Source organism: Thermobia domestica, chromosome 13 (genome assembly GCF_964235325.1).
Source record: "Thermobia domestica chromosome 13, izTheDome1.hap1.1, whole genome shotgun sequence".
NCBI classification, from domain to species: Eukaryota; Metazoa; Arthropoda; class Insecta; order Zygentoma; family Lepismatidae; genus Thermobia; species Thermobia domestica.
This window is the reverse complement of record NC_137466.1, coordinates 42,404,443-42,420,007: the sequence shown is the minus strand read 5'-3', so window position 1 is coordinate 42,420,007 and position 15,565 is coordinate 42,404,443. Positions and strand designations below refer to the sequence as shown.

Sequence of the window (15,565 nt, the reverse complement as noted above, 5' to 3'; positions counted from 1 at the left end):
ATGGCCATTTGAAATCAGCTAGGTCTTCAAGATGCAACATCCCCTGTAATAGAACAAATAACATTTTTTCATGATCACACAATACTCATTGTGACCATAATTACAGTTCTTGTAGGCTATCTACTAGCCTCCCTTCTACCAAACACATATATTAACCGCAATTTGTTAGAAGGACAAACTCTAGAAACTATTTGAACAATCTTGCCTGCCATTACGCTAATCTTCATTGCTCTCCCATCCTTACGACTCTTATACCTATTAGATGAAATTCATCAACCAGCAATCACTCTTAAAACAATTGGGCATCAATGATACTGAAGTTATGAATATTCTGACTTCTCCTTAACAGAATTTGATTCTTACATAATCCCTATTAATGAAATAAATCCCAATTCATTTCGTCTATTAGATGTAGACAATCGTATTGTATTACCTATTAACATTGATATTCGTATCCTAATTACCGCCGCCGATGTTCTTCACTCATGGGCCATACCCGCCTTTGGTATTAAGGCGGATGCTACTCCAGGACGCTTAAATCAAGTAGCAGCCAACATTACACGCACAGGTCTATTCTTTGGTCAATGTTCAGAAATCTGTGGTGCAAATCACAGTTTCATACCAATTGTTGTTGAAGCCTGCCCTCACTCAGTATTCATTAAATGAATAACAAAAATAATACAAGAACTTTCATTGGATGGCTGAAAGTAAGCAATGGTCTCTTAAACCAAAAGATAGTAAAATAACAATTACTTCCAATGGAAAAATTAGTTAAATTATAACGTAAGCATGTCAAGCTTAAATTACTACTCAATAGTATTTTTCTATTCCACAAATATCACCCCTAAAATGACTTATCTTATTTATTATATTTTCCTTATGTTACCTTCTATTTGCATCTATTATATATTTTAATTCAAATACCCCTGACCCTTCCTTAAGTGACACTAATATTAAAAAGACAACTATAAATTGAAAATGATAACAAACCTTTTTTCAACCTTTGATCCCTCTACTTCAATTATAAATATATCATTTAACTGACTTAGAACAGTAATTGGTCTTCTAATTATTCCAATCCCATTCTGATTCTTACCAGGACGACCAAACATTCTATGAAATAAAATTACCTTAACTCTCCATAAGGAATTCAAAACTATTCTTGGCCCTACTAGTTATCAAGGAAGAACCTTCCTATTTATTTCGTTATTCTCCTTCATCTTGTTTAACAATTTTATGGGCCTATTTCCCTATGTATTTACTAGCTCTAGTCACCTAACCTTCACATTAACTCTCGCCCTCCCTCTTTGAATAAGCTTCATAATCTATGGCTGAATCAATCACACCCAACACATATTTGCCCATCTCGTTCCTTCTGGGACCCCGGCCCCTCTCATACCATTCATAGTATGTATTGAAATAATTAGCAACATCATTCGGCCTGGAACTTTAGCTGTTCGATTAATAGCAAACATAATCGCAGGCCATCTCCTCTTAACCTTACTAGGTAATACAGGCCCTTCTTTATCTCTCTCCATACTCTCTCTACTAATAATTGGACAAATTGCCCTCCTAATATTAGAATCTGCCGTCGCAGTAATTCAATCATATGTATTTGCAGTTCTAGTTACACTATACTCAAGAGAAGTTACTTATGTCAGCACCACAAAATCATCCTTACCACCTTGTTGATCAAAGCCCTTGGCCGCTTACTGGGGCCTTAGGCGCCTTAATTACAACTACAGGACTTACTAAATGATTCCATCAATATGACCCCTCTCTATTTTTCCTAGGCATACTAATCACACTACTAACTATAATTCAATGATGACGAGATGTAACTCGCGAAGGAACATATCAAGGATTGCACACTATGCAAGTTACATTAGGTCTTCGGTGAGGCATAATCTTATTTATTATTTCTGAAGTATTCTTTTTCGTCTCATTCTTCTGAGCCTTCTTCCATAGTAGATTAGCACCAACAGTAGAAATTGGATCCTTCTGACCTCCAGCAGGCATTGTGCCATTCAACCCAATACACATTCCCCTTCTTAATACTGCAATTCTACTGGCCTCAGGAGTTACCGTAACATGAGCTCATCACAGATTAATAGAGGGCAACCACACCCAAGCCACACAAGGCCTACTACTTACAATCCTCCTAGGCCTATATTTTACTGCTCTACAAGCATACGAATATTACGAGGCACCATTCACCATCGCAGATGCTGTTTACGGCTCAACATTTTTCATGGCAACAGGCTTCCATGGTCTCCACGTTATCATTGGTTCCACATTCCTAGCCACTTGCTTATTACGCCACCTTTTATCACATTTCTCTCCTACTCACCACTTTGGATTTGAAGCCGCTGCTTGATATTGACATTTTGTGGATGTAGTATGATTATTCCTTTACATCTCTATTTATTGATGAGGAGGTTAAGCCTATTTAATATATATAGTATATTTGACTTCCAATCAAAAAGATCATTAAATGAAATAGGCAATTAATACAGTCTTAACAACCGGCTTACTAACTATTATTATTTGTTTAATCGTTATAACCATTTCAACTCTTCTTTCTAAGAAAGTTATTAATGATCGAGAAAAAAACTCCCCCTTTGAGTGCGGATTTGATCCCAAATCTTCAGCCCGAATCCCTTTCTCCCTACGATTCTTCCTCATTGCCGTAATTTTTCTTATCTTCGACGTAGAAATCGCCCTTCTATTACCAATAACAATTACTATTAACAACACCAATACACTATCCTGATCTCTAGTTAGACTAGTATTCCTAGTAATCCTCCTAATAGGTCTTTACCACGAATGAAATCAAGGATCCTTAACATGAGCTGACTAACGGGACGGGATAATAGTTAACTATAATATTTGGTTTGCATCCAAAAGGTGTTGCTATCAACTTATCTCATAAGTAGGAAGCAAACGATTGCACTCAGTTTCGACCTGAGCCTTTGGCCTCTTGGCCCCTACTTGTTAGTTGAAGCCAAAAAGAGGCATTTCACTGTTAATGATATCATTGGGTTTATTCTCTACCCCAACTAAGGAGATGTGAAATTAATCAAGAAGAAGCTGCTAACTTTTATCTTTAGCGGGTTAGACCGTTAACATCTCTTAATACAAATAACATAACCCCCTTAGTATAAATATTACATTACCTTTTCGAGGTAAAAAAGAGAGTACTCTCAGGGAGTATTATTTAGGGAATATAATTCTTCTTAGTATCTTCAATACTATGCTTTCAATATAAGCTACCTAAATATACAAATATAAAGAAACAAAGGAAAATTGTAAAAAATTAAAAAATTAATAAATACATTTTAAATAAATTGTCTTGTGATTGTTGAATTAACATTGAACCATCCTTAAAACTACTATATATGCCTTGAGCACCTAGACACTCTCTCCATCCTTGATCAATATTATTATAGTACGCCCCCCCTATGTATAAAGGGAATTTAATAATATAATTTGTTGATAGGTAAGGTAAAAATCATATGCTTCCTATTATTGTAGAGTTAAAATAAAACTTCATACACATTAAAGGCTGTCCAATAGAATAACTTGATAGTAAGATACCAACTCACAAACCTACAATACTCACAAGTAATGCACCTATTTTTAGGTATAAAGGTAAAACAACACAATTAACAGAAGGAAAAATTAATCAACTCAATGTTGCACCTCCTAAAATTGCTATCACTACTAATCCTAATATTCCCTTACACATAGTTCAACCTTCATTATCACTAATAGAATGAATATTAGTACCCCCAAAGCCCTTACCTGTCAAATAAAATCTTAAACGTACTGAATAACATACAGTTAGGCCGGTAGAAAAAAATAATAAGAAAAAGCTGACTACATTAATTAAAGATAAAGAAGAAATCTCCAAAATTAAGTCCTTAGAATAAAAGCCAGCTAAAAATGGTATTCCACATAAAGCCAAATTAGCTACATTTAAACAAGATAAAGTAAGGGGCATCTGACTTACAAGTGCTCCTATTCTGCGGATATCTTGTGTATCTCCCACACCATGAATAATCGCTCCTGCACATAAAAAAAGTAATGCCTTAAATAAAGCATGTGTCAATAGATGAAAAAAAGCTAATACTGGAAATCCCATGGATAAAATTATTATTATGAGACCAAGCTGACTTAGAGTTGATAAAGCAATAATCTTCTTCAAATCATATTCATAATTAGCACCAATACCAGCTATAAATATTGTCAGTCCTGATAATAAAAGTAATACATCGCCGGCATAAACACTTAATAAAACGTCTCTAAACCGAATTAACAAGTAAACCCCAGCAGTCACAAGCGTAGAAGAATGTACTAATGCTGATACTGGTGTAGGAGCGGCTATTGCCGCCGGTAACCATGCAGAAAAAGGAATTTGTGCACTCTTTGTTATTGCAGCCAAAATAATTAAACTAGAGATAATTACTATTTCATTATTATTTAAAACTCTATGCAAATAAAAAACATAATTTCAACTTCCATAATTTAGTATTCAAGCAATAGCTAATAAAATTGCTACATCTCCAATACGATTAGAAAGCGCGGTTAACATGCCAGCATTATAAGATCGTACATTTTCATAATAAATAACTAAACAATACGAAACTAAGCCCAATCCATCCCATCCAAGGAGAATTCTAATTAAATTAGGGGAAATAATTAATAAAACTATTGAAAGAACAAATATTAATACAAGTATAATAAATCGATTAAGATACCGTTCGGATCCTATATACTGCCCACTGTAATAAATTACCATTCTAGAAATATAAAGTACAAATCTTATAAATATAAATGACATTCAATCAAATAGAAGAGTCATAACGATTTTATTTCTATTAAAAGAGATAACTTCTCACTCAATAAATACACTATATCTATTAATTAAAAAGTTCAAACCTATAAGAAGTAAAAAAATACTCATTCTACTTAAAAGAGTAAAACTAGTCACACAAATTGAGAAAGGTCAAACCATGGCCTAAGGGTAATAAACCTTCTTTAGTTCCACAAACTAAAATTTTATTCTAAACTACTCAAGCACCTATAGCCATAGAAATCTCGGCCCGGCAAAAAAGATTAATAAATTTAAAGGTAATCAGTGTAACATCAATAATAAATACTCTCGTACACTTCCTCCTCAACAAGAATATAAATTAGAATAAGGCGTTCCGTGTTGAGTATATGAATATAAATACAGTCTATAAGCGGCTCTAAAAAAAGATAGTAAGGCCAATCCTAATATACTCAACCAAGATCAACCAACAATTCTATTTAATAGACTAATTTCTCCTAATAAATTTAATGTTGGTGGTGCCGCCATATTAGCAATTCTTAATAAAAATCATCAAAGCCCTAGACTCGGCATAAAAGATAATATTCCCCGATTAATTAACAGTCTTCGGCTCCCTAAACGCTCATAAGAAATATTTGCAAGACAAAATAAACCCGAAGAACATAGACCATGGGCAATTATTAATGTAAGAGCACCTCTAAATCCTCATAATCCCATTGTTAATAATCCTATTAACACTAACCCTATATGAGCAACAGAAGAATAAGCAATTAAAGACTTTACATCAACCTGCCGTAAGCACACTAATCTAACCGATCAAATACCTACAAAATACCAAACCAAATTAAATTTATATTTACAGCTACATTCTCTATAAAATATAGAATACGCAACAATCCATACCCTCCTAATTTCAATAAAACCCCCGCCAAAATTATTGAACCACTTACGGGCGCCTCAACATGTGCCTTAGGTAATCAAAGATGAACCAGAAATATAGGCATTTTAATTAAAAAAGCAACAACTAAAGCAAAATACCATATATAATATGTAATTCCCAAATCTATTACACTTCTCATATTAATTATTAATAAACTACCCTTAACATACTCTAAATAAAAAATACCAATCAAAAGTGGCAGCGAAGCAAATAGGGTATAAAACAACAAGTATATACCTGCCTGCACTCGTTCGGGTTGATAACCTCAGCCCAAAATTAAAAATAATGTAGGAATTAATGAGCCTTCAAAAAAAAAAATAAAACATAAATAATCTAGAGGAAGAAAATCTCAAATAGAGTAACACAAGTAATAATAAAACTAAACTAATAAAACTCGTACTATAAAATGAACTTCTTAACACCCCCTCTCTAGCCATAATTATAAGAATAACAATTCAAATACTCAATAGAATCAATGAATATCTCAAACTATCTCTTCATAGGTAATAACCTACCTCCCAAGGAACTATTCCCATACTATTTCTTATTATAAATAAAAAACAAATTCTAATAAGACAAAACTGAACAACTCACCATAATTTAAAATTAAAGCCCAAAGGTATTAAAAACAACATAAACATTAAATATTTTAGCATCGTAATACAACTAAAGAATTTAAATAATCACCTCCATGGGTTCGAACAATAGATACTAAAATTGATAAACCTAGACTACCCTCACAAACACTAAAAGTTAAAAATAATAAACAAAAATAATTTTCAACATATAAGCTACCCAAAGAATAAGACAAAAGTAAAAAACTTATCAACACAATAAACTCAAGTCTTAATAAAACTATTAATAAATGCTTACGTTGAATAACAAAACAAGCTATTCCTAAAATAACTAGAAAGCAAGAAAACAAAATAAATAATATTTTCATAAGCTTTTATAGTTTAATTAAAACGTTGGTCTTGTAAACCATTAATGAATAAAAATTCTAAAAGCATCAAGAGAAAGTACAAACTTATCCTTGAGAGAAGCAATCCTTATCCTTGGATGGCTGAACTTGAGAGAAGCAATTGATTTAACAAAGCAAATTAAAAGTGTCGCGTGTGAGACTGTTAAATAGTGAAGGTTCTAAAGGTCGCTACCACTGTTTATTACAAATTACTTACAAATACAAAGGCTTCCGCAATAAATGCAAAGCAATAGTTAATTTATCTTTCAGTAAAGTCAGCTAGCAACGTACAACAGAATATTGGTGTTAATAACATCAGGCAGTGAACTCTTGAAGGCTACTTGGCTTCCATTGATGGCTGATTGAATTTCCACGTGAAATAAAGATGTCCTAGCGGGTTTTTACTTCATATCCCTTAACACTAGCAAATAAACATGTAGATAGATTTAAGAGTAAATTACCCAATTGTTGTTTTGCAACGCCCTTTTATCCTTTGCAGTTGACTGTTCAATACAGATGCAATATAGTGAATGATTTTGTAAACTGTGTTAATAATAGTTCATAACATACGTTATTATTGTCATTCATTTTATTTATTATCTTTTTGAACGCTTGTCTCAAACTTTAATTAGAGTTTATTATTTGTAATTTATATATAAGCACCACTAATTCCAGCTTAGTGACAATATATTATTATTATTATTATTATTATTATTATTATTTATTCATTTTCGATGTTTTTCTTAGAGCACAAACAGCATTCTTTCCGAAACCAGACTACTAAAACAGTAAAATATTTGACAGTAAATGATTTGGTTAAAGAAATTTTATTAACGAAGAATAGTGTACATTAAAAATTTTCACAGAGAAGTTCTTTTTAGTTCATTTTGCAAGAAGATAGTGGATAGTAAGAAATGATTGATAAATATTTTTGAAATGTTCCGTTGGAGGAAGAACATATGTGTACATTGCGCAAATTTTCTATCGTTATTGGGACATGCCTTGTACATAATAGTTTTACAATATAAATGCTTATAATTCTTTTTTCATGTATAGAAGCCCTACAATTAAGATGTTACAAAGTTCTATTGACTATACACAATTTAAAATTCTTTTTTATATTCTTAATTTTGATGATTTAAGAATGTATCCTACAAATCATCTAAAGGCATACTACTGGGAAAAGAGTTACTGATGAAAACTCCAGAACATATTGAAATAATTTAATATAACAATTTTTTTTGGGGGGGGTAGAGGATACAAGGTTACTACTTTTTGTGGGGATAGAGATACAGTTTTCAAAAATTTCAAAAGAAATCTAAGCCCCAACTTAAATGGCCAATGACTCGGGACCCAAAGTTTTGCACAGAAAAATATTTCATATGTTTACTGCACCCGTGAAGGTCTACCTTAGTAGAAAGCTTGGTTTAGATTGAATGAGATCTGTAGATCGTGTACGATATACAGGGTGTTTCAAAACAACACCGACAACGTTTAAGAGGTAGTTACTGACATCAAGATATGACAAAAAGTATAGACCACCCTGGGAGTGTAGACATTTTTTCTTTCGGCTTTATGACCAGCCGACTATTTGTCGGAAAAAAAGCAAAAACAGCCATAACTCGAGAATAAAAATGTCGGATCGAAATTGGGTAAAAGAAGTGTCTATTATTTTTAGTCGTAGATTCTCTTAATGCACAATTGGATACTTAATGCTCAACGAAACTTAATGCTATAGAATTCCTGGGGTATTTTATTAAAAATTAAATGAAGAAAATAAACAACAATCAAATATAATATCACAACGAATAAGAATGATAATACATTTGTTTAAGTTAGAGGAACATTGTTAGAATTCGAAAAGAGATGTTTAATTGGTCTACTTTGTATCAGTAGAGGATAAACTTTCGGAAGAAAAACTTAAACGAACCCGTTTTAGCGTCTCATTGTTATGCTTTTAGACTAATGAAGACGGATGATAAATGAAAGATAATTATTGCGAAAGAATTATTGTAATGAGAGTAAAAAAGAAACGGAAAATCCGAGTCTCGCGGACACGATTTTGTCCATCATTAACTTTCATGGTCCTGGAACGAATGAGGAATTCATTGCACCAGAAATGAATTCCTGTTCTTGAGTCCCCATGCCCCCAATTTGGAAGAACTACAATGTCGATAGAAGTATCGATCGAATAAATACTGTGTGTGATAAACCAATGTAAAAAAAATGGTACTGGATCTCAAAATGTGGAATTCGTCAAGCTTTGTTCTGTCGGAAACAATAAATACGTTTTCCTTGGTCAGTTTTCCTCAACTGGTGAGCAGCATCCCTCCATGGTTTCCGGACAGATTGCCAGTGGGTCACCATTCAGATGGTTTTTAATACATTTTATTATTATTATTATTATTATATGTAAGGAAGAAAGGGTCATACAGCTAGCAGTGTTCAGAAGGTTGAGAACTACTCTTCTAGGTTAATTGTAAGAAATTGCAAATTGCATGAATAGCGTATAAAGACATCAATTAAATTCGATTTACGAGCCTAATGCATTATTAGTCATATCATGGATAACGAAGTCATTCAGAGTGTTCTAGTAGTGGAGGAATGGGCAAGTACATTACTACAATGCCGAAGTTCATAGGTTGATTTAGAATTTAGCGTCTGTTTTAGAACTAATAATAATAATAATAATAATAATAATAAAATTAAAAATGTACTACAGTAGCATCTGCTAACAATTTAGAAAATTAAATTATCAGCGGAATGAAAGGAAAGCAGAGCAGAAAAGATTATCCTGTCATTTCTTTCCGTAGTGTGATAGTTTCCATATAAGCCAAGATGAAATTACATTAGTTACTAATTGATACGATTGGACGCATACTATAACAGTCAATATAAATACTCACACGTTAGAATCCAAAAATATAAACTGGATTTGAGGCATTCTTCACTTCATCATCAGCGCTTGTAAAGATAGTCAATTGAGTGTTTATTTGTAATCTTACGTAGAAACAGGCCCGCAACCAGAGGGGGCCTTGGGGGCCTGGCGCCCCTAAACTTTTCGTGGACCCTCCAGACCTTAACACAAAATGCTATTATTAATTAATACAAAAGACACAATTTAGCTATTGGTAAGAGAATGTTCAATGACTTGGGCCCCCCTAACCTATTCATGGCCCCCCCAAACCTCTGTGGCTGTGGCTATGGACCAGAAGGATAGGAGCTACGGGGATTTAAAATTTGAATATCCAAAAAATTATATCATGGAATTATGTACGTTTAAAGTAAATATCTTGAAAACCGTTAAAGCAATCAAAGCAAAAGTTGCACAATGTAATGAGAACAAAATGCTATATCGAAAACCATAAATATTATTGCCATAGGTGAAGCAGTGTTGCCAACTCAGCATAAAATATTTTATTATAAATAGCACTATATAGGTATGCGTTCGAGTCGAGTCGAGACAGAATTTTCCTGGCAAAATTCGAGTCGAGACAGCTCTTCCAATAGAAAAATATATATTTTTCGAGTCGAGACATCACTTTTACAGCACATTTTCGAGACGAGACAGTCTCAAATCTTGTCTCGTGCGCATCCCTAGCACTAATACAAGTGTACACATATTTAAAATCCACTATTATCTCTAAACATAACAGTGAAATGTAGTGGTACAGTTTGCACACTATTGGAGCTACATGTGCTGAAAATGTACAATGAAGAAGTCTGATATGTGGGACCAAAGGGTAATAAAAGAATTCATTAGTAAAGAGTGAGGATTTTGCAATATACTTCTGTAGCCCCGATGAATAAGCAGACAACTTGCGAGAAGAAAATGATACACGCGAGGAAAGAAACACGTGTTTTCTAATTCTGTAAACTGGTTCTTCAGGTTATCTTATCAATATTTGGAAGATGCTTTCTTGGTGTGTGTCTTCCGTATTAAGTAACATGTTCCTTTATTACCTCTCCTACATACCATATGATTATGTTTGTGCATCGTAATATTACCATATTCACATTGGAAATATAATTATTTTGTTATTACCTCATTTCGATTTTAGTCGGACCAGATAGCGGTGTTGTTTAGAAGGCTAGACAACCGACATATTAGGCATCGCGCGTTCCAATCCCACCTCGGACATGTTTTTGTAGTACTTTTCACGTTACATTTCATTGTTATCTTTCTCTTTCATAGTGATTCGGATCCCATTTTGTACTCCTATATAGCTTCGAAGCTGACGCAGGGCGTGAAAATTGCAGATTCCCTTATTATCATCTGTTGACACATATCAGACTTCTCCATTGTACATTTTCAGCACACGTAGCTCTAATAGTGTGCAACATTGTACCACTACAATTCACTGCTATGTTTAGTGATAATAGTGCATTTTAAATCTGTGCACACTTGTATATAGTGCTATTTATAATAAAATATTTTATGCTGAGTTGACAACACTGCTTCACCTATGGCAACAATGTTTATGGTTTTCGATAGGGCATTTTGTTCTCATTACATTGAGCAACTTTTGTTTTGGTTAGTTTAACGGTTTTCAAGATATTTACTTTAAACTTACATAATTCCATGATATAATTTTTTTTGGATATTCAAATTTTGAATCCCCGTAGGTCCTATCCTTCTGGTCCATAACACCTTAAATTTTGCTCATGTTCATTTCTCATAATGCTCTATCAGATGTGCTATATGACAATCAGATTTCAGCGATAACTTGTGGGACCTTCCCGTGTAAGTCTTCTGTTAAGTTTTCGACAACTTTACCTTCTTCATATTCATACTTTGTATCTCGCTCAGATCAGTTTATTCCGTTTAAAGTATTAATATTGTAAATTATTGCTGTTTAAAACGGACAATGTTACGCTAGACAAAAATATCCTAGGATTTATATGTAACTGGATACAAAAAGTAATTTGAAGTGGATTTATTTTTCTTTAAGCAAGAACATAAGGTTTTGAATGCAGGCTTTTAATATAGTAAAAACTGCCTTCAATGGACTTCTTATTAAACGGAAATTTAACTGGAAATATTTCACGGACCCATGAATTTAAAAGTAAAAAATGTGTTAAATTCCCTTGATTAGGCGGAACCTGCGATGCGAACAACGGGTATTAACAATAATTTTCAAGTTCGAGAATGTAGCGTTTAGAAAATTTTTAGATATTTTGTGAGAGTTTGTCTGTAAAAGGTCGTTTCCTGGTTACCTTACACTCTTAACCTTTAGTCGACCGAGCCCGTTCTGTCATGTAAAGCCCTAGATACGGTGCGAGTTTTTCCACGAAGTGCAATTGTAATGTAGTTATTTTTAAATACCAGTAATTCATTCTCTAGATGGTCTAGAGACATGGAACTTGAAGCATAATATATAAAACAGATCGAAAGAAAACCAAAAGTAGAGGGAGGAGTGGCGGAAAGGGAGAGCGGAATAGCGGAGTATTTTTTTGTCTTGACTTTGGAAAACGTATGTAGTTTTTCGGTCACTGTAAATGTTATGTGTATTAATTCGTAACATAAATAAATACTGTAATTGGATAAGGTACGTACAGTATTTTATTTTACCTCACTATGTCCATTATATGTGTACATTATTTACTTTTTTAAAGTACAGATCTATCTTCATTAACCAGAAAACCTTTAACGGAAATTTTTGCGAATCCTGTTCAATTTCGCTAGGCAGGTTTTACTATTTGTTTATATCAGAAATGCTTATTCGCTTCTCTTAGTATATTTATTCTTTTATTTTCAGATACTTGGCACATTCTAATCCTTTTCATTTCTTTATATATATGAAATTATATATATAAATTTCAAATACTGAATTCTTTGAACCTAGAGGAAGCCAAACACTTAACAAGCCATGGACACTTGCTGAAAATATTAAAAGTGAACTTGTGTTTATCAGTGTTCATTTCAGTTCAATTCCAAAGATCATAACAAGGTTAAAAGAGCGGGGATTAGGACTTTCTACTGCATTTTAGCTGTTTGAGTCAACGAAACAGACTCCACTAGGAGGAGTCGGACAAGCTTTGTTCGAAAATCGCAGTCAACAGCCGCAAAAAATCCCGACCTAAAGTTCTTGTTTGATGCAAATAAGTTGCTCCTAAGAACAATGACGCACGAATTTGCAGATTTATTGGCAAGTAGCATAGCTTCTTGGAAATATTGTCTTTTAACGACCAACGACATGGAAAGAACATCGATATATTTTACAAAATGTTTTGACTGGCAATATGGGAGTTTTTGCCAGAAAATATCGAAAAGTACATAGTTGTTTATTGTAACATGAATACATCATAGTTACACACCAATTATGTGTAAAGCAAGTAACACAACCTTTTTCCCCTGAAGATTTAATAAAATTTCTCATTTAACTTTAGCTATTGATTGGTGCATATTTATCCTTTTTACTGCATATTCGCATATTTTCAGTGCATGTTTTCTTGATTTTTAGTGCATGTTTGCATGCATATTTTGCTGTTTTTAGTGCATATCGACCCAAAGTCTACTTACCACTTTATTCCACAGGATTTTGTACTTTTAGTTGTTTAATATGTGAGAGAATTTATATTTACTGTGAAATTGAATTATTTACGTTACATTAAGATAATTCAACAATTAGAAAAGTTTATCTTCTTTCATAGTCTTCGCAAAATGGTAAAAGATTTCAGTATTTACAGAATTCAATTTATTTATTTATTTATTTATTTATTTATTTTTACTTTTTTATATTTTTATACTCTTTTCGAGTATACATTCGACAAATACTAGAAAAGAAATGGAAATACAATACCTCAGTACATCAACTATTTATTGATTTTAGAAAAACTTACGACTTGGTTAGGAGAGAAACATTGTACATTCTTACATAATTTGGAATACCGAAAAAGCTAATTAGATTAATTAAAATATATTTAAATGAGTCGCAAAATAAAGTTCGGATAGGAAAAATTTTGTTCACGAGCTTTCACGTCGAGAATGGCCTGAAAAAAGGAGATGTGTTGTCGCGATTATTATTCAACTTCGTCCTGGAATACGCTATAAGGAAAATCAAAGATAGCAACCAGGGCCTAGAGTTGAACGGCATTCACCAGGTATTGGCGTATGCTGATGTAAATTTAATAGGGGATGATAGGAGAACAATAGAATGAAATGCAGAGGTCTTATTAAACGCTTGCAGGGACATGGGTTTCGAAAAACTAAATGCAGAGAAAACTAAATACAAGGAAGTTCATTGGGATCGTAACACGGCAAATTATGGACGCGTTAAATATCAAATAATACTTTTGATAAAGTGGATACTTTTAAATATCTAGGATCAATATTAACAAACAAAAACTATATTCACGAAGAAATTAAATGTCGACTAAAAGCAGGGAATTCGTGTTATTATTCAGTTCAAAATCTCTTGTCGTCGCGAATTCTGTCGAGGAATTTGAAGCTTAAAATATATAAAACGATAATCATGCCTGTTGTTCTATATGGTTCCAAAACATGGTCGGTTACTCTGAGGGAAGAACATAAACTGAAAATATTTAAGAACAAGATCCTGGGACGAATATTCGGACCCAAGAGGAACGGGAATGGTGAAGGGCGGAAACTTCATAACGAGGAACTACATAATTTATACGGTTTACCAAACATTGTTAGGGTAATAGGGTAATCAAATCTAGAAGGCTTAGTTGGGCAGGTCATGTAACCAGAGTGGAAGAAAGTAGGAACGCTTTCAAAATCTTAAATGGAAGACCAATCGGAAAATGACCATTAAGAAGACCTAGGCGCAGATGGGAAGACAATATTTAGATGGATCTCCCAGAAATAGGAATATAAAGTAGAAACCGGACTCAGTTGGCTAAGGATGGAAATCAGTGGAGATCTTTTGTGAACGCGGTATTGAACCTGCAAAGTTCCATAGGTCATAGAGATACTTAGTTAGTTTTTGTATACTTTTTTTAAGTTTAATGTCCCACCGAGGCTAAAGGAGACGTTAAAGACGAGGTAAATGATAATGGAGAAATGTCAGAATTGGAAAGAAATGGTAGTACCCCGAGAAAACCCACGCACACGGTGTTTATTCACCACGAAATCCAGTTAGCGGGAGGTGGGATCGAACCCAGATCCCAAGTGTTAGAGGTGAGCGCTCTACCACTGAGCCGTGGTGGTCCATTACGTGCATCAAAACTCAAATAGAGTAATTCTTGTGCTCTGCAGCTGAAGGAAACTAATTATAAATGAAAATCAATTCATGGGAGAATGAATGAAATTTTAATTTAACGTCCTATGTTTATATTTTTCAGGCTAAGGGAGATGGATGATTAATGAAAGTGAATAATTATGAAATTACATTTTTGTGTTCTCCCGTCGGAAATCGAATCCAGGACCACGTGCACGAAAGACAAAATAATGAAGGAGTTTATGGAATGAAGAGAAGGGGAAAACAGGAAAACCCAGGGAAAATTACGAACACAGGGCTATTCCCCACTATTTTCCATGTCCTTAACCTTCGAAATGGGACTACTATTCTACCACCGGTACAACGTATTGGTGAAACAATTTTATTTGAACGATAAATTAATGAATGAAAATAAAAAAAAATTACTGGAAAATCGTTTTACTTTTACTATTGTATATACTCGATTAATAGGAGATTTGAAAAAAATAATGACCCTATGATTCTATTCATATAATATGATATTAAATAAATATTACTAAACTGTAACGAATATTATTTTATCCAACATTCTTCTTTCGATACGTCGCCCTGAACTTTCAGGTAATTTTGTCTACACAAGTTACACAAGTTAAAAATTTTGAAATAAG

General features: G+C 33.3%; 3 pseudogenes; 1 reads left to right on the top strand and 2 right to left on the bottom strand.

Moving 5' to 3' along the window:
• On the top strand, positions 1-818 carry LOC145668118 (cytochrome c oxidase subunit 2 pseudogene; annotated as a pseudogene).
• A 2,441-nt stretch (positions 819-3,259) lies between these two features.
• On the bottom strand, positions 3,260-5,017 carry LOC145667578 (NADH-ubiquinone oxidoreductase chain 5 pseudogene; annotated as a pseudogene).
• A 66-nt stretch (positions 5,018-5,083) lies between these two features.
• LOC145669181 (NADH-ubiquinone oxidoreductase chain 4 pseudogene) lies at positions 5,084-6,430 on the bottom strand (annotated as a pseudogene).
• Positions 6,431-15,565: the final 9,135 nt, after the last annotated feature.